Genomic DNA, 25,940 nt, shown 5'->3' with positions numbered 1-25,940 from the left:
CAGCACTTCTAGTCACACCTTAAGACAATCACCATGTGAATGTGTCGATGTTGATTGTCCAAGAACAGGGGGAGGTGTGAAAATTGTAGAACCGCCCTGTTCAAGTTAGATGATCCCATTGTTGGTGGCAGGAAGCCTGCATAGCTATTGGTGCCTAGATCGGCGTGGCTAAAGGTGACAATTGTTGTCAAATCGCTTGGCTAGCTAGAGCGATGTTCAAAATGGGCAGTGCAGATAGTGCCGATGTACAAGCTTCCGTCCCAGTGTATTGCTGGACTTGAAGTACACAGCGATGCAATTGTTGTTAAAGATCCTCCGGAGTTTTTCTGACACTCCAGTGGCTTACGGGGGTGACTATATTTCTCCAAATGTTCTGCTTCTCCCCAGTTTGTTTTCGTGACCTTGTGGATGTTTAGCCAAGACCCAGTCTGGCTAGCCACAAGCTTTCAAAGCACACCTGAGAGGGTCTGTAGACTCTTTTTGTTGTTACCGCGTCAGCCCGATATTGCAGAGTCCTAAGAAGCCCCAGCTTGGGTTCCAGTGGGTGGTGTGAGCCAAAAAGCAGATAGCGGTGTGTGTGGGTAGGTTTCCTGTAGGCCTCCTTGCCCAAATGCACCCCTTTCCTTGCCTTGCAAGACACAGTCCAAAGCGGGTCATTTGCTATTCGATGCCTTCGTCACCGAATAGCAAATGGTGCAATATGATGCCAGCTAAGGGTGTTAGCGTTGTTGCCAGATACTTAGCAATGTTGTGTGTGACAGAGTTGATTCTCTTTGGGAATCAGTAGTCAAAATGGCTGAACCTTGGCCCTGGATAATGCTGGACCTCCTGAGCGAGTTAAAGCATAAGGCCAGAGACTTTTCGAATGCCGAAGAAAGTCTCCACAGTTGTCGCTAAGCCAGGATATCTTAGGAGCTTTCTTCAAGGACCTGGATGACTTGGGTCTTTGCTTAGGGCCGCTTTGCAAGGCCAAAAAGGGATAGGAGTGCGTTGGCCGGGAATCGAACCCGGGTCAACTGCTTGGAAGGCAGCTATGCTCACCACTATACCACCAACGCAAGGCTGTCCGGGGCCTGTGCCACTATCTCTATCCAATTCGTGTCACACGTGGCGCTGATAAGAACCACGCCCCAGCGCAAGGTCAACTTGCTGCCATACGAATTGACCACTAGAAAGATAAGCTCGAAACATTTCCCCGTTTGTAGAGGGAATGGAAGAGAAGCCAGTCGATATGGTAAAGGTGGGGCCGTGCAGTGCGCATGAATGCCACTGACTGGGCCAAAACGTTGCGATGCCATACGCCCAACGTGGGGCTCGAACCCACGACCCTGAGATTAAGAGTCTCATGCTCTACCGACTGAGCTAGCCGGGCTAAGACGCTGCCTCCCGTGTGGCCTCTTGCTACCAACTGACGCCAAACACTTTTTGCTAACTTTCGGCCCAATTTGTTTTGATAGACGCAATGCGCTTCCAAACACTCCTGCGCTTACTTGCTGTCAGGGAGGTACATCACCGTTGCTGCTGTGGTTTTTGGGCTCCCAACAAAACGCGGTAGGTGCTTCGATTGTGTTTTCTCGCTGTGCAAAACGTGAAGCCGAGCTTTCCCACATCACAGCTGCCAAGGCATTTGACCTTTCAGGCAGAGGCGGCATAGACCAATCCCTCAAGGCAGAAGGACTAACGCAAAGGGCAAAGCGCTGGCTTTGAATGCAAGGAGTCACGGGCTACGACCCACCGGCGGGCCCTTCGATAGCTCAGCTGGTAGAGCGGAGGACTGTAGCGTCAACGTAGTAATCCTTAGGTCGCTGGCTCGAAGGATGCCCTCTTTTACCCTGCCTCTCTCCCCCTTTAACTAGAAGGCACTCTAGAAGGCACTCTAGAAATGTGCAATTGGGAAGCCTTTTAAGGAACTTTGTTTTTATTATTCATGTCTCCCTCGGCCGGTGCGCCGGCCCTCGGCGTGCAGTCTCTGTGGCGCAATCGGTTAGCGCGTTCGGCTGTTAACCGAAAGGTTGGTGGTTCGAGCCCACCCAGGGACGCTCATGTTTTCTCCATTACCTCAGTGGGGCCCGAAGGCTAAAACAAAGCGTGTCCTTTGGCTCTCTTCAGGTGACCGGCAACTGAGCAGACAAACAAGCGTTCACTGGAGACCCTTGCAAATGTACTAGCCGTTTGTTGAAGAGGTTTACATAGTTGATCGAGCCACTTCTTTGGCTCAGGAAGATAACTGCAGCACTTCTAGTCACACCTTAAGACAATCACCATGTGAATGTGTCGATGTTGATTGTCCAAGAACAGGGGGAGGTGTGAAAATTGTAGAACCGCCCTGTTCAAGTTAGATGATCCCATTGTTGGTGGCAGGAAGCCTGCATAGCTATTGGTGCCTAGATCGGCGTGGCTAAAGGTGACAATTGTTGTCAAATCACTTGGCTAGCTAGAGCGATGTTCAAAATGGGCAGTGCAGATAGTGCCGATGTACAAGCTTCCGTCCCAGTGTATTGCTGGACTTGAAGTACACAGCGATGCAATTGTTGTTAAAGATCCTCCGGAGTTTTTCTGACACTCCAGTGGCTTACGGGGGTGACTATATTTCTCCAAATGTTCTGCTTCTCCCCAGTTTGTTTTCGTGACCTTGTGGATGTTTAGCCAAGACCCAGTCTGGCTAGCCACAAGCTTTCAAAGCACACCTGAGAGGGTCTGTAGACTCTTTTTGTTGTTACCGCGTCAGCCCGATATTGCAGAGTCCTAAGAAGCCCCAGCTTGGGTTCCAGTGGGTGGTGTGAGCCAAAAAGCAGATAGCGGTGTGTGTGGGTAGGTTTCCTGTAGGCCTCCTTGCCCAAATGCACCCCTTTCCTTGCCTTGCAAGACACAGTCCAAAGCGGGTCATTTGCTATTCGATGCCTTCGTCACCGAATAGCAAATGGTGCAATATGATGCCAGCTAAGGGTGTTAGCGTTGTTGCCAGATACTTAGCAATGTTGTGTGTGACAGAGTTGATTCTCTTTGGGAATCAGTAGTCAAAATGGCTGAACCTTGGCCCTGGATAATGCTGGACCTCCTGAGCGAGTTAAAGCATAAGGCCAGAGACTTTTCGAATGCCGAAGAAAGTCTCCACAGTTGTCGCTAAGCCAGGATATCTTAGGAGCTTTCTTCAAGGACCTGGATGACTTGGGTCTTTGCTTAGGGCCGCTTTGCAAGGCCAAAAAGGGATAGGAGTGCGTTGGCCGGGAATCGAACCCGGGTCAACTGCTTGGAAGGCAGCTATGCTCACCACTATACCACCAACGCAAGGCTGTCCGGGGCCTGTGCCACTATCTCTATCCAATTCGTGTCACACGTGGCGCTGATAAGAACCACGCCCCAGCGCAAGGTCAACTTGCTGCCATACGAATTGACCACTAGAAAGATAAGCTCGAAACATTTCCCCGTTTGTAGAGGGAATGGAAGAGAAGCCAGTCGATATGGTAAAGGTGGGGCCGTGCAGTGCGCATGAATGCCACTGACTGGGCCAAAACGTTGCGATGCCATACGCCCAACGTGGGGCTCGAACCCACGACCCTGAGATTAAGAGTCTCATGCTCTACCGACTGAGCTAGCCGGGCTAAGACGCTGCCTCCCGTGTGGCCTTTTGCTACCAACTGACGCCAAACACTTTTTGCTAACTTTCGGCCCAATTTGTTTTGATAGACACAATGCGCTTCCAAACACTCCTGCGCTTACTTGCTGTCAGGGAGGTACATCACCGTTGCTGCTGTGGTTTTTGGGCTCCCAACAAAACGCGGTAGGTGCTTCGATTGTGTTTTCTCGCTGTGCAAAACGTGAAGCCGAGCTTTCCCACATCACAGCTGCCAAGGCATTTGACCTTTCAGGCAGAGGCGGCATAGACCAATCCCTCAAGGCAGAAGGACTAACGCAAAGGGCAAAGCGCTGGCTTTGAATGCAAGGAGTCACGGGCTACGACCCACCGGCGGCCCCTTCGATAGCTCAGCTGGTAGAGCGGAGGACTGTAGCGTCAACGTAGTAATCCTTAGGTCGCTGGTTCGATTCCGGCTCGAAGGATGCCCTCTTTTACCCTGCCTCTCTCCCCCTTTAACTAGAAGGCACTCTAGAAGGCACTCTAGAAATGTGCAATTGGGAAGCCTTTTAAGGAACTTTGTTTTTATTATTCATGTCTCCCTCGGCCGGTGCGCCGGCCCTCGGCGTGCAGTCTCTGTGGCGCAATCGGTTAGCGCGTTCGGCTGTTAACCGAAAGGTTGGTGGTTCGAGCCCACCCAGGGACGCTCATGTTTTCTCCATTACCTCAGTGGGGCCCGAAGGCTAAAACAAAGCGTGTCCTTTGGCTCTCTTCAGGTGACCGGCAACTGAGCAGACAAACAAGCGTTCACTGGAGACCCTTGCAAATGTACTAGCCGTTTGTTGAAGAGGTTTACATAGTTGATCGAGCCACTTCTTTGGCTCAGGAAGATAACTGCAGCACTTCTAGTCACACCTTAAGACAATCACCATGTGAATGTGTCGATGTTGATTGTCCAAGAACAGGGGGAGGTGTGAAAATTGTAGAACCGCCCTGTTCAAGTTAGATGATCCCATTGTTGGTGGCAGGAAGCCTGCATAGCTATTGGTGCCTAGATCGGCGTGGCTAAAGGTGACAATTGTTGTCAAATCGCTTGGCTAGCTAGAGCGATGTTCAAAATGGGCAGTGCAGATAGTGCCGATGTACAAGCTTCCGTCCCAGTGTATTGCTGGACTTGAAGTACACAGCGATGCAATTGTTGTTAAAGATCCTCCGGAGTTTTTCTGACACTCCAGTGGCTTACGGGGGTGACTATATTTCTCCAAATGTTCTGCTTCTCCCCAGTTTGTTTTCGTGACCTTGTGGATGTTTAGCCAAGACCCAGTCTGGCTAGCCACAAGCTTTCAAAGCACACCTGAGAGGGTCTGTAGACTCTTTTTGTTGTTACCGCGTCAGCCCGATATTGCAGAGTCCTAAGAAGCCCCAGCTTGGGTTCCAGTGGGTGGTGTGAGCCAAAAAGCAGATAGCGGTGTGTGTGGGTAGGTTTCCTGTAGGCCTCCTTGCCCAAATGCACCCCTTTCCTTGCCTTGCAAGACACAGTCCAAAGCGGGTCATTTGCTATTCGATGCCTTCGTCACCGAATAGCAAATGGTGCAATATGATGCCAGCTAAGGGTGTTAGCGTTGTTGCCAGATACTTAGCAATGTTGTGTGTGACAGAGTTGATTCTCTTTGGGAATCAGTAGTCAAAATGGCTGAACCTTGGCCCTGGATAATGCTGGACCTCCTGAGCGAGTTAAAGCATAAGGCCAGAGACTTTTCGAATGCCGAAGAAAGTCTCCACAGTTGTCGCTAAGCCAGGATATCTTAGGAGCTTTCTTCAAGGACCTGGATGACTTGGGTCTTTGCTTAGGGCCGCTTTGCAAGGCCAAAAAGGGATAGGAGTGCGTTGGCCGGGAATCGAACCCGGGTCAACTGCTTGGAAGGCAGCTATGCTCACCACTATACCACCAACGCAAGGCTGTCCGGGGCCTGTGCCACTATCTCTATCCAATTCGTGTCACACGTGGCGCTGATAAGAACCACGCCCCAGCGCAAGGTCAACTTGCTGCCATACGAATTGACCACTAGAAAGATAAGCTCGAAACATTTCCCCGTTTGTAGAGGGAATGGAAGAGAAGCCAGTCGATATGGTAAAGGTGGGGCCGTGCAGTGCGCATGAATGCCACTGACTGGGCCAAAACGTTGCGATGCCATACGCCCAACGTGGGGCTCGAACCCACGACCCTGAGATTAAGAGTCTCATGCTCTACCGACTGAGCTAGCCGGGCTAAGACGCTGCCTCCCGTGTGGCCTCTTGCTACCAACTGACGCCAAACACTTTTTGCTAACTTTCGGCCCAATTTGTTTTGATAGACGCAATGCGCTTCCAAACACTCCTGCGCTTACTTGCTGTCAGGGAGGTACATCACCGTTGCTGCTGTGGTTTTTGGGCTCCCAACAAAACGCGGTAGGTGCTTCGATTGTGTTTTCTCGCTGTGCAAAACGTGAAGCCGAGCTTTCCCACATCACAGCTGCCAAGGCATTTGACCTTTCAGGCAGAGGCGGCATAGACCAATCCCTCAAGGCAGAAGGACTAACGCAAAGGGCAAAGCGCTGGCTTTGAATGCAAGGAGTCACGGGCTACGACCCACCGGCGGGCCCTTCGATAGCTCAGCTGGTAGAGCGGAGGACTGTAGCGTCAACGTAGTAATCCTTAGGTCGCTGGTTCGATTCCGGCTCGAAGGATGCCCTCTTTTACCCTGCCTCTCTCCCCCTTTAACTAGAAGGCACTCTAGAAGGCACTCTAGAAATGTGCAATTGGGAAGCCTTTTAAGGAACTTTGTTTTTATTATTCATGTCTCCCTCGGCCGGTGCGCCAGCCCTCGGCATGCAGTCTCTGTGGCGCAATCGGTTAGCGCGTTCGGCTGTTAACCGAAAGGTTGGTGGTTCGAGCCCACCCAGGGACGCTCATGTTTTCTCCATTACCTCAGTGGGGCCCGAAGGCTAAAACAAAGCGTGTCCTTTGGCTCTCTTCAGGTGACCGGCAACTGAGCAGACAAACAAGCGTTCACTGGAGACCCTTGCAAATGTACTAGCCGTTTGTTGAAGAGGTTTACATAGTTGATCGAGCCACTTCTTTGGCTCAGGAAGATAACTGCAGCACTTCTAGTCACACCTTAAGACAATCACCATGTGAATGTGTCGATGTTGATTGTCCAAGAACAGGGGGAGGTGTGAAAATTGTAGAACCGCCCTGTTCAAGTTAGATGATCCCATTGTTGGTGGCAGGAAGCCTGCATAGCTATTGGTGCCTAGATCGGCGTGGCTAAAGGTGACAATTGTTGTCAAATCGCTTGGCTAGCTAGAGCGATGTTCAAAATGGGCAGTGCAGATAGTGCCGATGTACAAGCTTCCGTCCCAGTGTATTGCTGGACTTGAAGTACACAGCGATGCAATTGTTGTTAAAGATCCTCCGGAGTTTTTCTGACACTCCAGTGGCTTACGGGGGTGACTATATTTCTCCAAATGTTCTGCTTCTCCCCAGTTTGTTTTCGTGACCTTGTGGATGTTTAGCCAAGACCCAGTCTGGCTAGCCACAAGCTTTCAAAGCACACCTGAGAGGGTCTGTAGACTCTTTTTGTTGTTACCGCGTCAGCCCGATATTGCAGAGTCCTAAGAAGCCCCAGCTTGGGTTCCAGTGGGTGGTGTGAGCCAAAAAGCAGATAGCGGTGTGTGTGGGTAGGTTTCCTGTAGGCCTCCTTGCCCAAATGCACCCCTTTCCTTGCCTTGCAAGACACAGTCCAAAGCGGGTCATTTGCTATTCGATGCCTTCGTCACCGAATAGCAAATGGTGCAATATGATGCCAGCTAAGGGTGTTAGCGTTGTTGCCAGATACTTAGCAATGTTGTGTGTGACAGAGTTGATTCTCTTTGGGAATCAGTAGTCAAAATGGCTGAACCTTGGCCCTGGATAATGCTGGACCTCCTGAGCGAGTTAAAGCATAAGGCCAGAGACTTTTCGAATGCCGAAGAAAGTCTCCACAGTTGTCGCTAAGCCAGGATATCTTAGGAGCTTTCTTCAAGGACCTGGATGACTTGGGTCTTTGCTTAGGGCCGCTTTGCAAGGCCAAAAAGGGATAGGAGTGCGTTGGCCGGGAATCGAACCCGGGTCAACTGCTTGGAAGGCAGCTATGCTCACCACTATACCACCAACGCAAGGCTGTCCGGGGCCTGTGCCACTATCTCTATCCAATTCGTGTCACACGTGGCGCTGATAAGAACCACGCCCCAGCGCAAGGTCAACTTGCTGCCATACGAATTGACCACTAGAAAGATAAGCTCGAAACATTTCCCCGTTTGTAGAGGGAATGGAAGAGAAGCCAGTCGATATGGTAAAGGTGGGGCCGTGCAGTGCGCATGAATGCCACTGACTGGGCCAAAACGTTGCGATGCCATACGCCCAACGTGGGGCTCGAACCCACGACCCTGAGATTAAGAGTCTCATGCTCTACCGACTGAGCTAGCCGGGCTAAGACGCTGCCTCCCGTGTGGCCTCTTGCTACCAACTGACGCCAAACACTTTTTGCTAACTTTCGGCCCAATTTGTTTTGATAGACGCAATGCGCTTCCAAACACTCCTGCGCTTACTTGCTGTCAGGGAGGTACATCACCGTTGCTGCTGTGGTTTTTGGGCTCCCAACAAAACGCGGTAGGTGCTTCGATTGTGTTTTCTCGCTGTGCAAAACGTGAAGCCGAGCTTTCCCACATCACAGCTGCCAAGGCATTTGACCTTTCAGGCAGAGGCGGCATAGACCAATCCCTCAAGGCAGAAGGACTAACGCAAAGGGCAAAGCGCTGGCTTTGAATGCAAGGAGTCACGGGCTACGACCCACCGGCGGCCCCTTCGATAGCTCAGCTGGTAGAGCGGAGGACTGTAGCGTCAACGTAGTAATCCTTAGGTCGCTGGTTCGATTCCGGCTCGAAGGATGCCCTCTTTTACCCTGCCTCTCTCCCCCTTTAACTAGAAGGCACTCTAGAAGGCACTCTAGAAATGTGCAATTGGGAAGCCTTTTAAGGAACTTTGTTTTTATTATTCATGTCTCCCTCGGCCGGTGCGCCGGCCCTCGGCGTGCAGTCTCTGTGGCGCAATCGGTTAGCGCGTTCGGCTGTTAACCGAAAGGTTGGTGGTTCGAGCCCACCCAGGGACGCTCATGTTTTCTCCATTACCTCAGTGGGGCCCGAAGGCTAAAACAAAGCGTGTCCTTTGGCTCTCTTCAGGTGACCGGCAACTGAGCAGACAAACAAGCGTTCACTGGAGACCCTTGCAAATGTACTAGCCGTTTGTTGAAGAGGTTTACATAGTTGATCGAGCCACTTCTTTGGCTCAGGAAGATAACTGCAGCACTTCTAGTCACACCTTAAGACAATCACCATGTGAATGTGTCGATGTTGATTGTCCAAGAACAGGGGGAGGTGTGAAAATTGTAGAACCGCCCTGTTCAAGTTAGATGATCCCATTGTTGGTGGCAGGAAGCCTGCATAGCTATTGGTGCCTAGATCGGCGTGGCTAAAGGTGACAATTGTTGTCAAATCGCTTGGCTAGCTAGAGCGATGTTCAAAATGGGCAGTGCAGATAGTGCCGATGTACAAGCTTCCGTCCCAGTGTATTGCTGGACTTGAAGTACCCAGCGATGCAATTGTTGTTAAAGATCCTCCAGAGTTTTTCTGACACTCCAGTGGCTTACGGGGGTGACTATATTTCTCCAAATGTTCTGCTTCTCCCCAGTTTGTTTTCGTGACCTTGTGGATGTTTAGCCAAGACCCAGTCTGGCTAGCCACAAGCTTTCAAAGCACACCTGAGAGGGTCTGTAGACTCTTTTTGTTGTTACCGCGTCAGCCCGATATTGCAGAGTCCTAAGAAGCCCCAGCTTGGGTTCCAGTGGGTGGTGTGAGCCAAAAAGCAGATAGCGGTGTGTGTGGGTAGGTTTCCTGTAGGCCTCCTTGCCCAAATGCACCCCTTTCCTTGCCTTGCAAGACACAGTCCAAAGCGGGTCATTTGCTATTCGATGCCTTCGTCACCGAATAGCAAATGGTGCAATATGATGCCAGCTAAGGGTGTTAGCGTTGTTGCCAGATACTTAGCAATGTTGTGTGTGACAGAGTTGATTCTCTTTGGGAATCAGTAGTCAAAATGGCTGAACCTTGGCCCTGGATAATGCTGGACCTCCTGAGCGAGTTAAAGCATAAGGCCAGAGACTTTTCGAATGCCGAAGAAAGTCTCCACAGTTGTCGCTAAGCCAGGATATCTTAGGAGCTTTCTTCAAGGACCTGGATGACTTGGGTCTTTGCTTAGGGCCGCTTTGCAAGGCCAAAAAGGGATAGGAGTGCGTTGGCCGGGAATCGAACCCGGGTCAACTGCTTGGAAGGCAGCTATGCTCACCACTATACCACCAACGCAAGGCTGTCCGGGGCCTGTGCCACTATCTCTATCCAATTCGTGTCACACGTGGCGCTGATAAGAACCACGCCCCAGCGCAAGGTCAACTTGCTGCCATACGAATTGACCACTAGAAAGATAAGCTCGAAACATTTCCCCATTTGTAGAGGGAATGGAAGAGAAGCCAGTCGATATGGTAAAGGTGGGGCCGTGCAGTGCGCATGAATGCCACTGACTGGGCCAAAACGTTGCGATGCCATACGCCCAACGTGGGGCTCGAACCCACGACCCTGAGATTAAGAGTCTCATGCTCTACCGACTGAGCTAGCCGGGCTAAGACGCTGCCTCCCGTGTGGCCTCTTGCTACCAACTGACGCCAAACACTTTTTGCTAACTTTCGGCCCAATTTGTTTTGATAGACGCAATGCGCTTCCAAACACTCCTGCGCTTACTTGCTGTCAGGGAGGTACATCACCGTTGCTGCTGTGGTTTTTGGGCTCCCAACAAAACGCGGTAGGTGCTTCGATTGTGTTTTCTCGCTGTGCAAAACGTGAAGCCGAGCTTTCCCACATCACAGCTGCCAAGGCATTTGACCTTTCAGGCAGAGGCGGCATAGACCAATCCCTCAAGGCAGAAGGACTAACGCAAAGGGCAAAGCGCTGGCTTTGAATGCAAGGAGTCACGGGCTACGACCCACCGGCGGGCCCTTCGATAGCTCAGCTGGTAGAGCGGAGGACTGTAGCGTCAACGTAGTAATCCTTAGGTCGCTGGTTCGATTCCGGCTCGAAGGATGCCCTCTTTTACCCTGCCTCTCTCCCCCTTTAACTAGAAGGCACTCTAGAAGGCACTCTAGAAATGTGCAATTGGGAAGCCTTTTAAGGAACTTTGTTTTTATTATTCATGTCTCCCTCGGCCGGTGCGCCGGCCCTCGGCGTGCAGTCTCTGTGGCGCAATCGGTTAGCGCGTTCGGCTGTTAACCGAAAGGTTGGTGGTTCGAGCCCACCCAGGGACGCTCATGTTTTCTCCATTACCTCAGTGGGGCCCGAAGGCTAAAACAAAGCGTGTCCTTTGGCTCTCTTCAGGTGACCGGCAACTGAGCAGACAAACAAGCGTTCACTGGAGACCCTTGCAAATGTACTAGCCGTTTGTTGAAGAGGTTTACATAGTTGATCGAGCCACTTCTTTGGCTCAGGAAGATAACTGCAGCACTTCTAGTCACACCTTAAGACAATCACCATGTGAATGTGTCGATGTTGATTGTCCAAGAACAGGGGGAGGTGTGAAAATTGTAGAACCGCCCTGTTCAAGTTAGATGATCCCATTGTTGGTGGCAGGAAGCCTGCATAGCTATTGGTGCCTAGATCGGCGTGGCTAAAGGTGACAATTGTTGTCAAATCGCTTGGCTAGCTAGAGCGATGTTCAAAATGGGCAGTGCAGATAGTGCCGATGTACAAGCTTCCGTCCCAGTGTATTGCTGGACTTGAAGTACACAGCGATGCAATTGTTGTTAAAGATCCTCCGGAGTTTTTCTGACACTCCAGTGGCTTACGGGGGTGACTATATTTCTCCAAATGTTCTGCTTCTCCCCAGTTTGTTTTCGTGACCTTGTGGATGTTTAGCCAAGACCCAGTCTGGCTAGCCACAAGCTTTCAAAGCACACCTGAGAGGGTCTGTAGACTCTTTTTGTTGTTACCGCGTCAGCCCGATATTGCAGAGTCCTAAGAAGCCCCAGCTTGGGTTCCAGTGGGTGGTGTGAGCCAAAAAGCAGATAGCGGTGTGTGTGGGTAGGTTTCCTGTAGGCCTCCTTGCCCAAATGCACCCCTTTCCTTGCCTTGCAAGACACAGTCCAAAGCGGGTCATTTGCTATTCGATGCCTTCGTCACCGAATAGCAAATGGTGCAATATGATGCCAGCTAAGGGTGTTAGCGTTGTTGCCAGATACTTAGCAATGTTGTGTGTGACAGAGTTGATTCTCTTTGGGAATCAGTAGTCAAAATGGCTGAACCTTGGCCCTGGATAATGCTGGACCTCCTGAGCGAGTTAAAGCATAAGGCCAGAGACTTTTCGAATGCCGAAGAAAGTCTCCACAGTTGTCGCTAAGCCAGGATATCTTAGGAGCTTTCTTCAAGGACCTGGATGACTTGGGTCTTTGCTTAGGGCCGCTTTGCAAGGCCAAAAAGGGATAGGAGTGCGTTGGCCGGGAATCGAACCCGGGTCAACTGCTTGGAAGGCAGCTATGCTCACCACTATACCACCAACGCAAGGCTGTCCGGGGCCTGTGCCACTATCTCTATCCAATTCGTGTCACACGTGGCGCTGATAAGAACCACGCCCCAGCGCAAGGTCAACTTGCTGCCATACGAATTGACCACTAGAAAGATAAGCTCGAAACATTTCCCCGTTTGTAGAGGGAATGGAAGAGAAGCCAGTCGATATGGTAAAGGTGGGGCCGTGCAGTGCGCATGAATGCCACTGACTGGGCCAAAACGTTGCGATGCCATACGCCCATTGTGGGGCTCGAACCCACGACCCTGAGATTAAGAGTCTCATGCTCTACCGACTGAGCTAGCCGGGCTAAGACGCTGCCTCCCGTGTGGCCTTTTGCTACCAACTGACGCCAAACACTTTTTGCTAACTTTCGGCCCAATTTGTTTTGATAGACGCAATGCGCTTCCAAACACTCCTGCGCTTACTTGCTGTCAGGGAGGTACATCAACGTTGCTGCTGTGGTTTTTGGGCTCCCAACAAAACGCGGTAGGTGCTTCGATTGTGTTTTCTCGCTGTGCAAAACGTGAAGCCGAGCTTTCCCACATCACAGCTGCCAAGGCATTTGACCTTTCAGGCAGAGGCGGCATAGACCAATCCCTCAAGGCAGAAGGACTAACGCAAAGGGCAAAGCACTGGCTTTGAATGCAAGGAGTCACGGGCTACGACCCACCGGCGGCCCCTTCGATAGCTCAGCTGGTAGAGCGGAGGACTGTAGCGTCAACGTAGTAATCCTTAGGTCGCTGGTTCGATTCCGGCTCGAAGGATGCCCTCTTTTACCCTGCCTCTCTCCCCCTTTAACTAGAAGGCACTCTAGAAGGCACTCTAGAAATGTGCAATTGGGAAGCCTTTTAAGGAACTTTGTTTTTATTATTCATGTCTCCCTCGGCCGGTGCGCCGGCCCTCGGCGTGCAGTCTCTGTGGCGCAATCGGTTAGCGCGTTCGGCTGTTAACCGAAAGGTTGGTGGTTCGAGCCCACCCAGGGACGCTCATGTTTTCTCCATTACCTCAGTGGGGCCCGAAGGCTAAAACAAAGCGTGTCCTTTGGCTCTCTTCAGGTGACCGGCAACTGAGCAGACAAACAAGCGTTCACTGGAGACCCTTGCAAATGTACTAGCCGTTTGTTGAAGAGGTTTACATAGTTGATCGAGCCACTTCTTTGGCTCAGGAAGATAACTGCAGCACTTCTAGTCACACCTTAAGACAATCACCATGTGAATGTGTCGATGTTGATTGTCCAAGAACAGGGGGAGGTGTGAAAATTGTAGAACCGCCCTGTTCAAGTTAGATGATCCCATTGTTGGTGGCAGGAAGCCTGCATAGCTATTGGTGCCTAGATCGGCGTGGCTAAAGGTGACAATTGTTGTCAAATCGCTTGGCTAGCTAGAGCGATGTTCAAAATGGGCAGTGCAGATAGTGCCGATGTACAAGCTTCCGTCCCAGTGTATTGCTGGACTTGAAGTACACAGCGATGCAATTGTTGTTAAAGATCCTCCGGAGTTTTTCTGACACTCCAGTGGCTTACGGGGGTGACTATATTTCTCCAAATGTTCTGCTTCTCCCCAGTTTGTTTTCGTGACCTTGTGGATGTTTAGCCAAGACCCAGTCTGGCTAGCCACAAGCTTTCAAAGCACACCTGAGAGGGTCTGTAGACTCTTTTTGTTGTTACCGCGTCAGCCCGATATTGCAGAGTCCTAAGAAGCCCCAGCTTGGGTTCCAGTGGGTGGTGTGAGCCAAAAAGCAGATAGCGGTGTGTGTGGGTAGGTTTCCTGTAGGCCTCCTTGCCCAAATGCACCCCTTTCCTTGCCTTGCAAGACACAGTCCAAAGCGGGTCATTTGCTATTCGATGCCTTCGTCACCGAATAGCAAATGGTGCAATATGATGCCAGCTAAGGGTGTTAGCGTTGTTGCCAGATACTTAGCAATGTTGTGTGTGACAGAGTTGATTCTCTTTGGGAATCAGTAGTCAAAATGGCTGAACCTTGGCCCTGGATAATGCTGGACCTCCTGAGCGAGTTAAAGCATAAGGCCAGAGACTTTTCGAATGCCGAAGAAAGTCTCCACAGTTGTCGCTAAGCCAGGATATCTTAGGAGCTTTCTTCAAGGACCTGGATGACTTGGGTCTTTGCTTAGGGCCGCTTTGCAAGGCCAAAAAGGGATAGGAGTGCGTTGGCCGGGAATCGAACCCGGGTCAACTGCTTGGAAGGCAGCTATGCTCACCACTATACCACCAACGCAAGGCTGTCCGGGGACTGTGCCACTATCTCTATCCAATTCGTGTCACACGTGGCGCTGATAAGAACCACGCCCCAGCGCAAGGTCAACTTGCTGCCATACGAATTGACCACTAGAAAGATAAGCTCGAAACATTTCCCCGTTTGTAGAGGGAATGGAAGAGAAGCCAGTCGATATGGTAAAGGTGGGGCCGTGCAGTGCGCATGAATGCCACTGACTGGGCCAAAACGTTGCGATGCCATACGCCCAACGTGGGGCTCGAACCCACGACCCTGAGATTAAGAGTCTCATGCTCTACCGACTGAGCTAGCCGGGCTAAGACGCTGCCTCCCGTGTGGCCTCTTGCTACCAACTGACGCCAAACACTTTTTGCTAACTTTCGGCCCAATTTGTTTTGATAGACGCAATGCGCTTCCAAACACTCCTGCGCTTACTTGCTGTCAGGGAGGTACATCACCGTTGCTGCTGTGGTTTTTGGGCTCCCAACAAAACGCGGTAGGTGCTTCGATTGTGTTTTCTCGCTGTGCAAAACGTGAAGCCGAGCTTTCCCACATCACAGCTGCCAAGGCATTTGACCTTTCAGGCAGAGGCGGCATAGACCAATCCCTCAAGGCAGAAGGACTAACGCAAAGGGCAAAGCGCTGGCTTTGAATGCAAGGAGTCACGGGCTACGACCCACCGGCGGCCCCTTCGATAGCTCAGCTGGTAGAGCGGAGGACTGTAGCGTCAACGTAGTAATCCTTAGGTCGCTGGTTCGATTCCGGCTCGAAGGATGCCCTCTTTTACCCTGCCTCTCTCCCCCTTTAACTAGAAGGCACTCTAGAAGGCACTCTAGAAATGTGCAATTGGGAAGCCTTTTAAGGAACTTTGTTTTTATTATTCATGTCTCCCTCGGCCGGTGCGCCGGCCCTCGGCGTGCAGTCTCTGTGGCGCAATCGGTTAGCGCGTTCGGCTGTTAACCGAAAGGTTGGTGGTTCGAGCCCACCCAGGGACGCTCATGTTTTCTCCATTACCTCAGTGGGGCCCGAAGGCTAAAACAAAGCGTGTCCTTTGGCTCTCTTCAGGTGACCGGCAACTGAGCAGACAAACAAGCGTTCACTGGAGACCCTTGCAAATGTACTAGCCGTTTGTTGAAGAGGTTTACATAGTTGATCGAGCCACTTCTTTGGCTCAGGAAGATAACTGCAGCACTTCTAGTCACACCTTAAGACAATCACCATGTGAATGTGTCGATGTTGATTGTCCAAGAACAGGGGGAGGTGTGAAAATTGTAGAACCGCCCTGTTCAAGTTAGATGATCCCATTGTTGGTGGCAGGAAGCCTGCATAGCTATTGGTGCCTAGATCGGCGTGGCTAAAGGTGACAATTGTTGTCAAATCGCTTGGCTAGCTAGAGCGATGTTCAAAATGGGCAGTGCAGATAGTGCCGATGTACAAGCTTCCGTCCCAGTGTATTGCTGGACTTGAAGTACACAGCGATGCAATTGTTGTTAAAGATCCTCCGGAGTTTTTCTGACACTCCAGTGGCTTACGGGGGTGACTATATTTCTCCAAATGTTCTGCTTCTCCCCAGTTTGTTTTCGTGACCTTGTGGATGTTTAGCCAAGACCCAGTCTGGCTAGCCACAAGCTTTCAAAGCACACCTGAGAGGGTCTGTAGACTCTTTTTGTTGTTACCGCGTCAGCCCGATATTGCAGAGTCCTAAGAAGCCCCAGCTTGGGTTCCAGTGGGTGGTGTGAGCCAAAAAGCAGATAGCGGTGTGTGTGGGTAGGTTTCCTGTAGGCCTCCTTGCCCAAATGCACCCCTTTCCTTGCCTTGCAAGACACAGTCCAAAGCGGGTCATTTGCTATTCGATGCCTTCGTCACCGAATAGCAAATGGTGCAATATGATGCCAGCTAAGGGTGTTAGCGTTGTTGCCAGATACTTAGCAATGTTGTGTGTGACAGAGTTGATTCTCTTTGGGAATCAGTAGTCAAAATGGCTGAACCTTGGCCCTGGATAATGCTGGACCTCCTGAGCGAGTTAAAGCATAAGGCCAGAGACTTTTCGAATGCCGAAGAAAGTCTCCACAGTTGTCGCTAAGCCAGGATATCTTAGGAGCTTTCTTCAAGGACCTGGATGACTTGGGTCTTTGCTTAGGGCCGCTTTGCAAGGCCAAAAAGGGATAGGAGTGCGTTGGCCGGGAATCGAACCCGGGTCAACTGCTTGGAAGGCAGCTATGCTCACCACTATACCACCAACGCAAGGCTGTCCGGGGCCTGTGCCACTATCTCTATCCAATTCGTGTCACACGTGGCGCTGATAAGAACCACGCCCCAGCGCAAGGTCAACTTGCTGCCATACGAATTGACCACTAGAAAGATAAGCTCGAAACATTTCCCCGTTTGTAGAGGGAATGGAAGAGAAGCCAGTCGATATGGTAAAGGTGGGGCCGTGCAGTGCGCATGAATGCCACTGACTGGGCCAAAACATTGCGATGCCATACGCCCAACGTGGGGCTCGAACCCACGACCCTGAGATTAAGAGTCTCATGCTCTACCGACTGAGCTAGCCGGGCTAAGACGCTGCCTCCCGTGTGGCCTCTTGCTACCAACTGACGCCAAACACTTTTTGCTAACTTTCGGCCCAATTTGTTTTGATAGACGCAATGCGCTTCCAAACACTCCTGCGCTTACTTGCTGTCAGGGAGGTACATCACCGTTGCTGCTGTGGTTTTTGGGCTCCCAACAAAACGCGGTAGGTGCTTCGATTGTGTTTTCTCGCTGTGCAAAACGTGAAGCCGAGCTTTCCCACATCACAGCTGCCAAGGCATTTGACCTTTCAGGCAGAGGCGGCATAGACCAATCCCTCAAGGCAGAAGGACTAACGCAAAGGGCAAAGCGCTGGCTTTGAATGCAAGGAGTCACGGGCTACGACCCACCGGCGGGCCCTTCGATAGCTCAGCTGGTAGAGCGGAGGACTGTAGCGTCAACGTAGTAATCCTTAGGTCGCTGGTTCGATTCCGGCTCGAAGGATGCTCTCTTTTACCCTGCCTCTCTCCCCCTTTAACTAGAAGGCACTCTAGAAGGCACTCTAGAAATGTGCAATTGGGAAGCCTTTTAAGGAACTTTGTTTTTATTATTCATGTCTCCCTCGGCCGGTGCGCCGGCCCTCGGCGTGCAGTCTCTGTGGCGCAATCGGTTAGCGCGTTCGGCTGTTAACCGAAAGGTTGGTGGTTCGAGCCCACCCAGGGACGCTCATGTTTTCTCCATTACCTCAGTGGGGCCCGAAGGCTAAAACAAAGCGTGTCCTTTGGCTCTCTTCAGGTGACCGGCAACTGAGCAGACAAACAAGCGTTCACTGGAGACCCTTGCAAATGTACTAGCCGTTTGTTGAAGAGGTTTACATAGTTGATCGAGCCACTTCTTTGGCTCAGGAAGATAACTGCAGCACTTCTAGTCACACCTTAAGACAATCACCATGTGAATGTGTCGATGTTGATTGTCCAAGAACAGGGGGAGGTGTGAAAATTGTAGAACCGCCCTGTTCAAGTTAGATGATCCCATTGTTGGTGGCAGGAAGCCTGCATAGCTATTGGTGCCTAGATCGGCGTGGCTAAAGGTGACAATTGTTGTCAAATCGCTTGGCTAGCTAGAGCGATGTTCAAAATGGGCAGTGCAGATAGTGCCGATGTACAAGCTTCCGTCCCAGTGTATTGCTGGACTTGAAGTACACAGCGATGCAATTGTTGTTAAAGATCCTCCGGAGTTTTTCTGACACTCCAGTGGCTTACGGGGGTGACTATATTTCTCCAAATGTTCTGCTTCTCCCCAGTTTGTTTTCGTGACCTTGTGGATGTTTAGCCAAGACCCAGTCTGGCTAGCCACAAGCTTTCAAAGCACACCTGAGAGGGTCTGTAGACTCTTTTTGTTGTTACCGCGTCAGCCCGATATTGCAGAGTCCTAAGAAGCCCCAGCTTGGGTTCCAGTGGGTGGTGTGAGCCAAAAAGCAGATAGCGGTGTGTGTGGGTAGGTTGTCGCTAAGCCAGGATATCTTAGGAGCTTTCTTCAAGGACCTGGATGACTTGGGTCTTTGCTTAGGGCCGCTTTGCAAGGCCAAAAAGGGATAGGAGTGCGTTGGCCGGGAATCGAACCCGGGTCAACTGCTTGGAAGGCAGCTATGCTCACCACTATACCACCAACGCAAGGCTGTCCGGGGCCTGTGCCACTATCTCTATCCAATTCATGTCACACGTGGCGCTGATAAGAACCACGCCCCAGCGCAAGGTCAACTTGCTGCCATACGAATTGACCACTAGAAAGATAAGCTCGAAACATTTCCCCGTTTGTAGAGGGAATGGAAGAGAAGCCAGTCGATATGGTAAAGGTGGGGCCGTGCAGTGCGCATGAATGCCACTGACTGGGCCAAAACGATGCGATGCCATACGCCCAACGTGGGGCTCGAACCCACGACCCTGAGATTAAGAGTCTCATGCTCTACCGACTGAGCTAGCCGGGCTAAGACGCTGCCTCCCGTGTGGCCTCTTGCTACCAACTGACGCCAAACACTTTTTGCTAACTTTCGGCCCAATTTGTTTTGATAGACGCAATGCGCTTCCAAACACTCCTGCGCTTACTTGCTGTCAGGGAGGTACATCACCGTTGCTGCTGTGGTTTTTGGGCTCCCAACAAAACGCGGTAGGTGCTTCGATTGTGTTTTCTCGCTGTGCAAAACGTGAAGCCGAGCTTTCCCACATCACAGCTGCCAAGGCATTTGACCTTTCAGGCAGAGGCGGCATAGACCAATCCCTCAAGGCAGAAGGACTAACGCAAAGGGCAAAGCGCTGGCTTTGAATGCAAGGAGTCACGGGCTACGACCCACCGGCGGCCCCTTCGATAGCTCAGCTGGTAGAGCGGAGGACTGTAGCGTCAACGTAGTAATCCTTAGGTCGCTGGTTCGATTCCGGCTCGAAGGATGCCCTCTTTTACCCTGCCTCTCTCCCCCTTTAACTAGAAGGCACTCTAGAAGGCACTCTAGAAATGTGCAATTGGGAAGCCTTTTAAGGAACTTTGTTTTTATTATTCATGTCTCCCTCGGCCGGTGCGCCGGCCCTCGGCGTGCAGTCTCTGTGGCGCAATCGGTTAGCGCGTTCGGCTGTTAACCGAAAGGTTGGTGGTTCGAGCCCACCCAGGGACGCTCATGTTTTCTCCATTACCTCAGTGGGGCCCGAAGGCTAAAACAAAGCGTGTCCTTTGGCTCTCTTCAGGTGACCGGCAACTGAGCAGACAAACAAGCGTTCACTGGAGACCCTTGCAAATGTACTAGCCGTTTGTTGAAGAGGTTTACATAGTTGATCGAGCCACTTCTTTGGCTCAGGAAGATAACTGCAGCACTTCTAGTCACACCTTAAGACAATCACCATGTGAATGTGTCGATGTTGATTGTCCAAGAACAGGGGGAGGTGTGAAAATTGTAGAACCGCCCTGTTCAAGTTAGATGATCCCATTGTTGGTGGCAGGAAGCCTGCATAGCTATTGGTGCCTAGATCGGCGTGGCTAAAGGTGACAATTGTTGTCAAATCGCTTGGCTAGCTAGAGCGATGTTCAAAATGGGCAGTGCAGATAGTGCCGATGTACAAGCTTCCGTCCCAGTGTATTGCTGGACTTGAAGTACACAGCGATGCAATTGTTGTTAAAGATCCTCCGGAGTTTTTCTGACACTCCAGTGGCTTACGGGGGTGACTATATTTCTCCAAATGTTCTGCTTCTCCCCAGTTTGTTTTCGTGACCTTGTGGATGTTTAGCCAAGACCCAGTCTGGCTAGCCACAAGCTTTCAAAGCACACCTGAGAGGGTCTGTAGACTCTTTTTGTTGTTACCGCGTCAGCCCGATATTGCAGAGTCCTAAGAAGCCCCAGCTTGGGTTCCAGTGGGTGGTGTGAGCCAAAAAGCAGATAGCGGTGTGTGTGGGTAGGTTTCCTGTAGGCCTCCTTGCCCAAATGCACCCCTTTCCTTGCCTTGCAAGACACAGTCCAAAGCGGGTCATTTGCTATTCGATGCCTTCGTCACCGAATAGCAAATGGTGCAATATGATGCCAGCTAAGGGTGTTAGCGTTGTTGCCAGATACTTAGCAATGTTGTGTGTGACAGAGTTGATTCTCTTTGGGAATCAGTAGTCAAAATGGCTGAACCTTGGCCCTGGATAATGCTGGACCTCCTGAGCGAGTTAAAGCATAAGGCCAGAGACTTTTCGAATGCCGAAGAAAGTCTCCACAGTTGTCGCTAAGCCAGGATATCTTAGGAGCTTTCTTCAAGGACCTGGATGACTTGGGTCTTTGCTTAGGGCCGCTTTGCAAGGCCAAAAAGGGATAGGAGTGCGTTGGCCGGGAATCGAACCCGGGTCAACTGCTTGGAAGGCAGCTATGCTCACCACTATACCACCAACGCAAGGCTGTCCGGGGCCTGTGCCACTATCTCTATCCAATTCGTGTCACACGTGGCGCTGATAAGAACCACGCCCCAGCGCAAGGTCAACTTGCTGCCATACGAATTGACCACTAGAAAGATAAGCTCGAAACATTTCCCCGTTTGTAGAGGGAATGGAAGAGAAGCCAGTCGATATGGTAAAGGTGGGGCCGTGCAGTGCGCATGAATGCCACTGACTGGGCCAAAACGTTGCGATGCCATACGCCCAACGTGGGGCTTGAACCCACGACCCTGAGATTAAGAGTCTCATGCTCTACCGACTGAGCTAGCCGGGCTAAGACGCTGCCTCCCGTGTGGCCTCTTGCTACCAACTGACGCCAAACACTTTTTGCTAACTTTCGGCCCAATTTGTTTTGATAGACGCAATGCGCTTCCAAACACTCCTGCGCTTACTTGCTGTCAGGGAGGTACATCACCGTTGCTGCTGTGGTTTTTGGGCTCCCAACAAAACGCGGTAGGTGCTTCGATTGTGTTTTCTCGCTGTGCAAAACGTGAAGCCGAGCTTTCCCACATCACAGCTGCCAAGGCATTTGACCTTTCAGGCAGAGGCGGCATAGACCAATCCCTCAAGGCAGAAGGACTAACGCAAAGGGCAAAGCGCTGGCTTTGAATGCAAGGAGTCACGGGCTACGACCCACCGGCGGGCCCTTCGATAGCTCAGCTGGTAGAGCGGAGGACTGTAGCGTCAACGTAGTAATCCTTAGGTCGCTGGTTCGATTCCGCCTCGAAGGATGCCCTCTTTTACCCTGCCTCTCTCCCCCTTTAACTAGAAGGCACTCTAGAAGGCACTCTAGAAATGTGCAATTGGGAAGCCTTTTAAGGAACTTTGTTTTTATTATTCATGTCTCCCTCGGCCGGTGCGCCGGCCCTCGGCGTGCAGTCTCTGTGGCGCAATCGGTTAGCGCGTTCGGCTGTTAACCGAAAGGTTGGTGGTTCGAGCCCACCCAGGGACGCTCATGTTTTCTCCATTACCTCAGTGGGGCCCGAAGGCTAAAACAAAGCGTGTCCTTTGGCTCTCTTCAGGTGACCGGCAACTGAGCAGACAAACAAGCGTTCACTGGAGACCCTTGCAAATGTACTAGCCGTTTGTTGAAGAGGTTTACATAGTTGATCGAGCCACTTCTTTGGCTCAGGAAGATAACTGCAGCACTTCTAGTCACACCTTAAGACAATCACCATGTGAATGTGTCGATGTTGATTGTCCAAGAACAGGGGGAGGTGTGAAAATTGTAGAACCGCCCTGTTCAAGTTAGATGATCCCATTGTTGGTGGCAGGAAGCCTGCATAGCTATTGGTGCCTAGATCGGCGTGGCTAAAGGTGACAATTGTTGTCAAATCGCTTGGCTAGCTAGAGCGATGTTCAAAATGGGCAGTGCAGATAGTGCCGATGTACAAGCTTCCGTCCCAGTGTATTGCTGGACTTGAAGTACACAGCGATGCAATTGTTGTTAAAGATCCTCCGGAGTTTTTCTGACACTCCAGTGGCTTACGGGGGTGACTATATTTCTCCAAATGTTCTGCTTCTCCCCAGTTTGTTTTCGTGACCTTGTGGATGTTTAGCCAAGACCCAGTCTGGCTAGCCACAAGCTTTCAAAGCACACCTGAGAGGGTCTGTAGACTCTTTTTGTTGTTACCGCGTCAGCCCGATATTGCAGAGTCCTAAGAAGCCCCAGCTTGGGTTCCAGTGGGTGGTGTGAGCCAAAAAGCAGATAGCGGTGTGTGTGGGTAGGTTTCCTGTAGGCCTCCTTGCCCAAATGCACCCCTTTCCTTGCCTTGCAAGACACAGTCCAAAGCGGGTCATTTGCTATTCGATGCCTTCGTCACCGAATAGCAAATGGTGCAATATGATGCCAGCTAAGGGTGTTAGCGTTGTTGCCAGATACTTAGCAATGTTGTGTGTGACAGAGTTGATTCTCTTTGGGAATCAGTAGTCAAAATGGCTGAACCTTGGCCCTGGATAATGCTGGACCTCCTGAGCGAGTTAAAGCATAAGGCCAGAGACTTTTCGAATGCCGAAGAAAGTCTCCACAGTTGTCGCTAAGCCAGGATATCTTAGGAGCTTTCTTCAAGGACCTGGATGACTTGGGTCTTTGCTTAGGGCCGCTTTGCAAGGCCAAAAAGGGATAGGAGTGCGTTGGCCGGGAATCGAACCCGGGTCAACTGCTTGGAAGGCAGCTATGCTCACCACTATACCACCAACGCAAGGCTGTCCGGGGCCTGTGCCACTATCTCTATCCAATTCGTGTCACACGTGGCGCTGATAAGAACCACGCCCCAGCGCAAGGTCAACTTGCTGCCATACGAATTGACCACTAGAAAGATAAGCTCGAAACATTTCCCCGTTTGTAGAGGGAATGGAAGAGAAGCCAGTCGATATGGTAAAGGTGGGGCCGTGCAGTGCGCATGAATGCCACTGACTGGGCCAAAACGTTGCGATGCCATACGCCCAACGTGGGGCTCGAACCCACGACCCTGAGATTAAGAGTCTCATGCTCTACCGACTGAGCTAGCCGGGCTAAGACGCTGCCTCCCGTGTGGCCTCTTGCTACCAACTGACGCCAAACACTTTTTGCTAACTTTCGGCCCAATTTGTTTTGATAGACGCAATGCGCTTCCAAACACTCCTGCGCTTACTTGCTGTCAGGGAGGTACATCACCGTTGCTGCTGTGGTTTTTGGGCTCCCAACAAAACGCGGTAGGTGCTTCGATTGTGTTTTCTCGCTGTGCAAAACGTGAAGCCGAGCTTTCCCACATCACAGCTGCCAAGGCATTTGACCTTTCAGGCAGAGGCGGCATAGACCAATCCCTCAAGGCAGAAGGACTAACGCAAAGGGCAAAGCGCTGGCTTTGAATGCAAGGAGTCACGGGCTACGACCCACCGGCGGCCCCTTCGATAGCTCAGCTGGTAGAGCGGAGGACTGTAGCGTCAACGTAGTAATCCTTAGGTCGCTGGTTCGATTCCGGCTCGAAGGATGCCCTCTTTTACCCTGCCTCTCTCCCCCTTTAACTAGAAGGCACTCTAGAAGGCACTCTAGAAATGTGCAATTGGGAAGCCTTTTAAGGAACTTTGTTTTTATTATTCATGTCTCCCTCGGCCGGTGCGCCGGCCCTCGGCGTGCAGTCTCTGTGGCGCAATCGGTTAGCGCGTTCGGCTGTTAACCGAAAGGTTGGTGGTTCGAGCCCACCCAGGGACGCTCATGTTTTCTCCATTACCTCAGTGGGGCCCGAAGGCTAAAACAAAGCGTGTCCTTTGGCTCTCTTCAGGTGACCGGCAACTGAGCAGACAAACAAGCGTTCACTGGAGACCCTTGCAAATGTACTAGCCGTTTGTTGAAGAGGTTTACATAGTTGATCGAGCCACTTCTTTGGCTCAGGAAGATAACTGCAGCACTTCTAGTCACACCTTAAGACAATCACCATGTGAATGTGTCGATGTTGATTGTCCAAGAACAGGGGGAGGTGTGAAAATTGTAGAACCGCCCTGTTCAAGTTAGATGATCCCATTGTTGGTGGCAGGAAGCCTGCATAGCTATTGGTGCCTAGATCGGCGTGGCTAAAGGTGACAATTGTTGTCAAATCGCTTGGCTAGCTAGAGCGATGTTCAAAATGGGCAGTGCAGATAGTGCCGATGTACAAGCTTCCGTCCCAGTGTATTGCTGGACTTGAAGTACACAGCGATGCAATTGTTGTTAAAGATCCTCCGGAGTTTTTCTGACACTCCAGTGGCTTACGGGGGTGACTATATTTCTCCAAATGTTCTGCTTCTCCCCAGTTTGTTTTCGTGACCTTGTGGATGTTTAGCCAAGACCCAGTCTGGCTAGCCACAAGCTTTCAAAGCACACCTGAGAGGGTCTGTAGACTCTTTTTGTTGTTACCGCGTCAGCCCGATATTGCAGAGTCCTAAGAAGCCCCAGCTTGGGTTCCAGTGGGTGGTGTGAGCCAAAAAGCAGATAGCGGTGTGTGTGGGTAGGTTTCCTGTAGGCCTCCTTGCCCAAATGCACCCCTTTCCTTGCCTTGCAAGACACAGTCCAAAGCGGGTCATTTGCTATTCGATGCCTTCGTCACCGAATAGCAAATGGTGCAATATGATGCCAGCTAAGGGTGTTAGCGTTGTTGCCAGATACTTAGCAATGTTGTGTGTGACAGAGTTGATTCTCTTTGGGAATCAGTAGTCAAAATGGCTGAACCTTGGCCCTGGATAATGCTGGACCTCCTGAGCGAGTTAAAGCATAAGGCCAGAGACTTTTCGAATGCCGAAGAAAGTCTCCACAGTTGTCGCTAAGCCAGGATATCTTAGGAGCTTTCTTCAAGGACCTGGATGACTTGGGTCTTTGCTTAGGGCCGCTTTGCAAGGCCAAAAAGGGATAGGAGTGCGTTGGCCGGGAATCGAACCCGGGTCAACTGCTTGGAAGGCAGCTATGCTCACCACTATACCACCAACGCAAGGCTGTCCGGGGCCTGTGCCACTATCTCTATCCAATTCGTGTCACACGTGGCGCTGATAAGAACCACGCCCCAGCGCAAGGTCAACTTGCTGCCATACGAATTGACCACTAGAAAGATAAGCTCGAAACATTTCCCCGTTTGTAGAGGGAATGGAAGAGAAGCCAGTCGATATGGTAAAGGTGGGGCCGTGCAGTGCGCATGAATGCCACTGACTGGGCCAAAACGTTGCGATGCCATACGCCCAACGTGGGGCTCGAACCCACGACCCTGAGATTAAGAGTCTCATGCTCTACCGACTGAGCTAGCCGGGCTAAGACGCTGCCTCCCGTGTGGCCTCTTGCTACCAACTGACGCCAAACACTTTTTGCTAACTTTCGGCCCAATTTGTTTTGATAGACGCAATGCGCTTCCAAACACTCCTGCGCTTACTTGCTGTCAGGGAGGTACATCACCGTTGCTGCTGTGGTTTTTGGGCTCCCAACAAAACGCGGTAGGTGCTTCGATTGTGTTTTCTCGCTGTGCAAAACGTGAAGCCGAGCT

At 51.2% G+C, this 25,940-nt stretch overlaps 42 non-coding genes across 42 annotated transcripts; 20 read left to right on the top strand and 22 right to left on the bottom strand.

The window, feature by feature from the left end:
* Positions 1-986: 986 nt before the first annotated feature.
* TRNAG-UCC (transfer RNA glycine (anticodon UCC)) lies at positions 987-1,058 on the bottom strand. Its single transcript has one exon. It is a non-coding gene; the product is annotated as a tRNA-Gly (tRNA).
* Positions 1,059-1,299: 241 nt separating this feature from the next.
* Positions 1,300-1,372, bottom strand: TRNAK-CUU (transfer RNA lysine (anticodon CUU)). Its single transcript has one exon. It is a non-coding gene; the product is annotated as a tRNA-Lys (tRNA).
* A 593-nt stretch (positions 1,373-1,965) lies between these two features.
* TRNAN-GUU (transfer RNA asparagine (anticodon GUU)) lies at positions 1,966-2,039 on the top strand. The gene has a single exon. It is a non-coding gene; the product is annotated as a tRNA-Asn (tRNA).
* A 1,177-nt stretch (positions 2,040-3,216) lies between these two features.
* TRNAG-UCC (transfer RNA glycine (anticodon UCC)) lies at positions 3,217-3,288 on the bottom strand. The gene has a single exon. It is a non-coding gene; the product is annotated as a tRNA-Gly (tRNA).
* Positions 3,289-3,529: 241 nt separating this feature from the next.
* TRNAK-CUU (transfer RNA lysine (anticodon CUU)) lies at positions 3,530-3,602 on the bottom strand. Its single transcript has one exon. It is a non-coding gene; the product is annotated as a tRNA-Lys (tRNA).
* A 371-nt stretch (positions 3,603-3,973) lies between these two features.
* On the top strand, positions 3,974-4,059 carry TRNAY-GUA (transfer RNA tyrosine (anticodon GUA)). The gene is given in 2 exon segments: positions 3,974-4,010; positions 4,024-4,059. It is a non-coding gene; the product is annotated as a tRNA-Tyr (tRNA).
* A 147-nt stretch (positions 4,060-4,206) lies between these two features.
* TRNAN-GUU (transfer RNA asparagine (anticodon GUU)) lies at positions 4,207-4,280 on the top strand. The gene has a single exon. It is a non-coding gene; the product is annotated as a tRNA-Asn (tRNA).
* Positions 4,281-5,457: 1,177 nt separating this feature from the next.
* On the bottom strand, positions 5,458-5,529 carry TRNAG-UCC (transfer RNA glycine (anticodon UCC)). Its single transcript has one exon. It is a non-coding gene; the product is annotated as a tRNA-Gly (tRNA).
* Positions 5,530-5,770: 241 nt separating this feature from the next.
* Positions 5,771-5,843, bottom strand: TRNAK-CUU (transfer RNA lysine (anticodon CUU)). Its single transcript has one exon. It is a non-coding gene; the product is annotated as a tRNA-Lys (tRNA).
* A 371-nt stretch (positions 5,844-6,214) lies between these two features.
* Positions 6,215-6,300, top strand: TRNAY-GUA (transfer RNA tyrosine (anticodon GUA)). Its single transcript is given in 2 exon segments — positions 6,215-6,251; positions 6,265-6,300. It is a non-coding gene; the product is annotated as a tRNA-Tyr (tRNA).
* A 147-nt stretch (positions 6,301-6,447) lies between these two features.
* On the top strand, positions 6,448-6,521 carry TRNAN-GUU (transfer RNA asparagine (anticodon GUU)). Its single transcript has one exon. It is a non-coding gene; the product is annotated as a tRNA-Asn (tRNA).
* Positions 6,522-7,698: 1,177 nt separating this feature from the next.
* Positions 7,699-7,770, bottom strand: TRNAG-UCC (transfer RNA glycine (anticodon UCC)). The gene has a single exon. It is a non-coding gene; the product is annotated as a tRNA-Gly (tRNA).
* Positions 7,771-8,011: 241 nt separating this feature from the next.
* Positions 8,012-8,084, bottom strand: TRNAK-CUU (transfer RNA lysine (anticodon CUU)). Its single transcript has one exon. It is a non-coding gene; the product is annotated as a tRNA-Lys (tRNA).
* Positions 8,085-8,455: 371 nt separating this feature from the next.
* Positions 8,456-8,541, top strand: TRNAY-GUA (transfer RNA tyrosine (anticodon GUA)). Its single transcript is given in 2 exon segments — positions 8,456-8,492; positions 8,506-8,541. It is a non-coding gene; the product is annotated as a tRNA-Tyr (tRNA).
* A 147-nt stretch (positions 8,542-8,688) lies between these two features.
* TRNAN-GUU (transfer RNA asparagine (anticodon GUU)) lies at positions 8,689-8,762 on the top strand. The gene has a single exon. It is a non-coding gene; the product is annotated as a tRNA-Asn (tRNA).
* A 1,177-nt stretch (positions 8,763-9,939) lies between these two features.
* On the bottom strand, positions 9,940-10,011 carry TRNAG-UCC (transfer RNA glycine (anticodon UCC)). Its single transcript has one exon. It is a non-coding gene; the product is annotated as a tRNA-Gly (tRNA).
* A 241-nt stretch (positions 10,012-10,252) lies between these two features.
* Positions 10,253-10,325, bottom strand: TRNAK-CUU (transfer RNA lysine (anticodon CUU)). Its single transcript has one exon. It is a non-coding gene; the product is annotated as a tRNA-Lys (tRNA).
* A 371-nt stretch (positions 10,326-10,696) lies between these two features.
* On the top strand, positions 10,697-10,782 carry TRNAY-GUA (transfer RNA tyrosine (anticodon GUA)). The gene is given in 2 exon segments: positions 10,697-10,733; positions 10,747-10,782. It is a non-coding gene; the product is annotated as a tRNA-Tyr (tRNA).
* A 147-nt stretch (positions 10,783-10,929) lies between these two features.
* On the top strand, positions 10,930-11,003 carry TRNAN-GUU (transfer RNA asparagine (anticodon GUU)). Its single transcript has one exon. It is a non-coding gene; the product is annotated as a tRNA-Asn (tRNA).
* Positions 11,004-12,180: 1,177 nt separating this feature from the next.
* On the bottom strand, positions 12,181-12,252 carry TRNAG-UCC (transfer RNA glycine (anticodon UCC)). Its single transcript has one exon. It is a non-coding gene; the product is annotated as a tRNA-Gly (tRNA).
* Positions 12,253-12,937: 685 nt separating this feature from the next.
* On the top strand, positions 12,938-13,023 carry TRNAY-GUA (transfer RNA tyrosine (anticodon GUA)). Its single transcript is given in 2 exon segments — positions 12,938-12,974; positions 12,988-13,023. It is a non-coding gene; the product is annotated as a tRNA-Tyr (tRNA).
* Positions 13,024-13,170: 147 nt separating this feature from the next.
* On the top strand, positions 13,171-13,244 carry TRNAN-GUU (transfer RNA asparagine (anticodon GUU)). The gene has a single exon. It is a non-coding gene; the product is annotated as a tRNA-Asn (tRNA).
* Positions 13,245-14,421: 1,177 nt separating this feature from the next.
* On the bottom strand, positions 14,422-14,493 carry TRNAG-UCC (transfer RNA glycine (anticodon UCC)). The gene has a single exon. It is a non-coding gene; the product is annotated as a tRNA-Gly (tRNA).
* Positions 14,494-14,734: 241 nt separating this feature from the next.
* TRNAK-CUU (transfer RNA lysine (anticodon CUU)) lies at positions 14,735-14,807 on the bottom strand. The gene has a single exon. It is a non-coding gene; the product is annotated as a tRNA-Lys (tRNA).
* Positions 14,808-15,178: 371 nt separating this feature from the next.
* On the top strand, positions 15,179-15,264 carry TRNAY-GUA (transfer RNA tyrosine (anticodon GUA)). Its single transcript is given in 2 exon segments — positions 15,179-15,215; positions 15,229-15,264. It is a non-coding gene; the product is annotated as a tRNA-Tyr (tRNA).
* A 147-nt stretch (positions 15,265-15,411) lies between these two features.
* Positions 15,412-15,485, top strand: TRNAN-GUU (transfer RNA asparagine (anticodon GUU)). The gene has a single exon. It is a non-coding gene; the product is annotated as a tRNA-Asn (tRNA).
* A 1,177-nt stretch (positions 15,486-16,662) lies between these two features.
* Positions 16,663-16,734, bottom strand: TRNAG-UCC (transfer RNA glycine (anticodon UCC)). The gene has a single exon. It is a non-coding gene; the product is annotated as a tRNA-Gly (tRNA).
* A 241-nt stretch (positions 16,735-16,975) lies between these two features.
* On the bottom strand, positions 16,976-17,048 carry TRNAK-CUU (transfer RNA lysine (anticodon CUU)). The gene has a single exon. It is a non-coding gene; the product is annotated as a tRNA-Lys (tRNA).
* A 371-nt stretch (positions 17,049-17,419) lies between these two features.
* On the top strand, positions 17,420-17,505 carry TRNAY-GUA (transfer RNA tyrosine (anticodon GUA)). The gene is given in 2 exon segments: positions 17,420-17,456; positions 17,470-17,505. It is a non-coding gene; the product is annotated as a tRNA-Tyr (tRNA).
* A 147-nt stretch (positions 17,506-17,652) lies between these two features.
* TRNAN-GUU (transfer RNA asparagine (anticodon GUU)) lies at positions 17,653-17,726 on the top strand. Its single transcript has one exon. It is a non-coding gene; the product is annotated as a tRNA-Asn (tRNA).
* An 876-nt stretch (positions 17,727-18,602) lies between these two features.
* Positions 18,603-18,674, bottom strand: TRNAG-UCC (transfer RNA glycine (anticodon UCC)). The gene has a single exon. It is a non-coding gene; the product is annotated as a tRNA-Gly (tRNA).
* A 241-nt stretch (positions 18,675-18,915) lies between these two features.
* Positions 18,916-18,988, bottom strand: TRNAK-CUU (transfer RNA lysine (anticodon CUU)). Its single transcript has one exon. It is a non-coding gene; the product is annotated as a tRNA-Lys (tRNA).
* Positions 18,989-19,359: 371 nt separating this feature from the next.
* TRNAY-GUA (transfer RNA tyrosine (anticodon GUA)) lies at positions 19,360-19,445 on the top strand. The gene is given in 2 exon segments: positions 19,360-19,396; positions 19,410-19,445. It is a non-coding gene; the product is annotated as a tRNA-Tyr (tRNA).
* A 147-nt stretch (positions 19,446-19,592) lies between these two features.
* Positions 19,593-19,666, top strand: TRNAN-GUU (transfer RNA asparagine (anticodon GUU)). Its single transcript has one exon. It is a non-coding gene; the product is annotated as a tRNA-Asn (tRNA).
* Positions 19,667-20,843: 1,177 nt separating this feature from the next.
* Positions 20,844-20,915, bottom strand: TRNAG-UCC (transfer RNA glycine (anticodon UCC)). The gene has a single exon. It is a non-coding gene; the product is annotated as a tRNA-Gly (tRNA).
* A 918-nt stretch (positions 20,916-21,833) lies between these two features.
* On the top strand, positions 21,834-21,907 carry TRNAN-GUU (transfer RNA asparagine (anticodon GUU)). The gene has a single exon. It is a non-coding gene; the product is annotated as a tRNA-Asn (tRNA).
* A 1,177-nt stretch (positions 21,908-23,084) lies between these two features.
* TRNAG-UCC (transfer RNA glycine (anticodon UCC)) lies at positions 23,085-23,156 on the bottom strand. The gene has a single exon. It is a non-coding gene; the product is annotated as a tRNA-Gly (tRNA).
* A 241-nt stretch (positions 23,157-23,397) lies between these two features.
* TRNAK-CUU (transfer RNA lysine (anticodon CUU)) lies at positions 23,398-23,470 on the bottom strand. Its single transcript has one exon. It is a non-coding gene; the product is annotated as a tRNA-Lys (tRNA).
* Positions 23,471-23,841: 371 nt separating this feature from the next.
* Positions 23,842-23,927, top strand: TRNAY-GUA (transfer RNA tyrosine (anticodon GUA)). The gene is given in 2 exon segments: positions 23,842-23,878; positions 23,892-23,927. It is a non-coding gene; the product is annotated as a tRNA-Tyr (tRNA).
* A 147-nt stretch (positions 23,928-24,074) lies between these two features.
* Positions 24,075-24,148, top strand: TRNAN-GUU (transfer RNA asparagine (anticodon GUU)). The gene has a single exon. It is a non-coding gene; the product is annotated as a tRNA-Asn (tRNA).
* Positions 24,149-25,325: 1,177 nt separating this feature from the next.
* On the bottom strand, positions 25,326-25,397 carry TRNAG-UCC (transfer RNA glycine (anticodon UCC)). Its single transcript has one exon. It is a non-coding gene; the product is annotated as a tRNA-Gly (tRNA).
* A 241-nt stretch (positions 25,398-25,638) lies between these two features.
* Positions 25,639-25,711, bottom strand: TRNAK-CUU (transfer RNA lysine (anticodon CUU)). The gene has a single exon. It is a non-coding gene; the product is annotated as a tRNA-Lys (tRNA).
* Between the last annotated feature and the right edge of the window lie 229 nt (positions 25,712-25,940).

Source organism: Aquarana catesbeiana, unplaced genomic scaffold, assembly GCF_042186555.1.
Source record: "Aquarana catesbeiana isolate 2022-GZ unplaced genomic scaffold, ASM4218655v1 unanchor86, whole genome shotgun sequence".
NCBI classification, from domain to species: Eukaryota; Metazoa; Chordata; class Amphibia; order Anura; family Ranidae; genus Aquarana; species Aquarana catesbeiana.
Note: the sequence above shows the minus strand (reverse complement) of the source record. Positions and strands in the feature narration are given on the sequence as shown.